This window comes from Leucoraja erinacea, unplaced genomic scaffold, assembly GCF_028641065.1.
Source record: "Leucoraja erinacea ecotype New England unplaced genomic scaffold, Leri_hhj_1 Leri_53S, whole genome shotgun sequence".
NCBI lineage: Eukaryota > Metazoa > Chordata > Chondrichthyes > Rajiformes > Rajidae > Leucoraja > Leucoraja erinaceus.
Window position 1 is genome coordinate 105,001 of NW_026576443.1, and position 1,920 is coordinate 106,920.

At 46.9% G+C, this 1,920-nt stretch overlaps 1 protein-coding gene across 1 annotated transcript in view; it reads right to left on the reverse strand.

The window, feature by feature from the left end:
• The window catches only part of LOC129694094 (fibroblast growth factor 18-like), an 85,790-nt gene extending 85,442 nt beyond the window's left edge, over positions 1-348 (reverse strand). Inside the window, exon 1 of the mRNA XM_055630821.1 lies at positions 1-348. This exon is cut by the window's left edge and continues 780 nt beyond it. The gene's annotated coding sequence lies outside the window, so the exon portion shown is untranslated.
• Between the last annotated feature and the right edge of the window lie 1,572 nt (positions 349-1,920).

Genomic DNA, 1,920 nt, shown 5'->3' on the forward strand with positions numbered 1-1,920 from the left:
GATTAGTCCGTTTTTTTTTTCCCCGAGGGGAGGTAACTGCGAATGTGAGTTCATTTGTACCTGCGATAACATCGTAAACTTACGTGGTTTTGTGTGTGTATGTGTGTGTGTGTGTGATTAAGGAAAGGGGCAGAACTACACAGATGAAAGTGGAAATAGGAATTAATTTGCATCAGGTTGCAATAGGAAGGAACTGCAGATGCTAGTTTGTACCCAAGATAGACGCAGAGGGCTGGAGTAATTCAAAGGTAGACAAAAAACTGCTGGAGAAAACTCAGCGGGTGCAGCAGCATCTATGGAGCCAAGGGAAATAGGCGACGTTTCGGGTCGAGACCCTTCTTCAGACTCAATTCAACAGGTCGGGCAGGATGACACGAAGCTGGGGGGGCAGTGTTAGCTGTGAGGAGGATGCTAGGAGGCTGCAAGGTGACTTGGATAGGCTGGGTGAGTGGGCAAATGCATGGCAGATGCAGTATAATGTGGATAAATGTGAGGTAATCCACTTTGGTGGCAAAAACTGGAAAGTAGACTATTATCTGAATGGTGGCCGATTAGGAAAAGGGGAGATGCAACGAGACCTGGGTGTCATGGTACACCAGTCATTAAAAGTAGGCATGCAGGTGCAGCAGGCAGTGAAGAAAGCGAATGGTATGTTAGCTTTCATAGCAAAAGGATTAGAGTATAGGAGCAGGGAGGTTCTACTGCAGTTGTACAGGGTCTTGGTGGGACCACACCTGGAGTGTTGCTTACAGTTTTGGTCTCCTAATCTGAGGAAAGACATTCTTGCCATAGAGGGAGTACAGAGAAGGTTCACCAGACTGATTCCTGGGATGTCAAGACTTTCATATGAAGAAAGACTGGATAGACTCGGCTTGTACTCGCTAGAATTCAGAAGATTGAGGGGGGATCTTATAGAAACGTACAAAATTCTTCAGGGGTTGGACAGGCTAGATGCAGGAAGATTGTTCCCGATGTTGGGGAAGTCCAGAACAAGGGGTCACAGTTTAAGGATAAGGGAGAAATCTTTTTGGACCGAGATGAGAAAAATATTTTTCACACAGAGAGTGGTGAATCTCTGGAGTTCTCTGCCACAGAATGTAGTTGAGGCCAGTTCATTGGCTATATTTTAGAGGGAGTTAGATGTGGCCCTTGTGGCTAAGGGGATCAGGGGGTATGGAGAGAAGGCAGGTATGGGATACTGAGTTGGATGATCAGCCATGATCATATTGAATGGCGGTGCAGGCTCGAAGGGCCGAATGGCCTACTCCTGCACCTATTTTCTATGTCTATGTTTCTATGTTTCTATCACAGAAGAACATGGATATGTGATCTTTTGGGTCGGGACTTCTTCAGACTGAAGAAGGGTCTCGACTCGAAATGTCACCATTTCCTTTTCCCCAGAGATCCTTTTGAGTTATGGAATCACAGAGTGATACGGTGTGGAAACAGGCCCTTTGGCCCAACTTGCCCACACCGGACAACATGTCCCAGCTACATAAGTCCCACCTGCCCGTGTTTGGTCCATATCCCTCCAAACCTGTTCTATCCATGTACCTATCTAACTGTTTCTTAAACGTTGGGATAGTCACTGCCTCAACTACCTCCTCTGGCAGCTTGTTGCATATACCCACCACCCTCTGTGTAAAAAAGTTGCCCCCCAGGTTCTTATTAAATCTTTCCCCACTCGTTGTAAAGAGGTCTGAAGGAGGACCAAATGTCACCCACCATGATCTCCGAAGATACACAAAAATGCAGGAGAAACTCAGCGGGTGCAGCAGCATCTATGGAGCGAAGGAAATGGGCAACATTTCGGGCCAAGACCATGTTCTCCGGAGAAGCTGCCTGATCCGCTGAGTTCCTCCAGCACTGTGTGTCTTTTTACATAGAAACATAGAAAATAGGTGCAGGAGGAGGCCATTC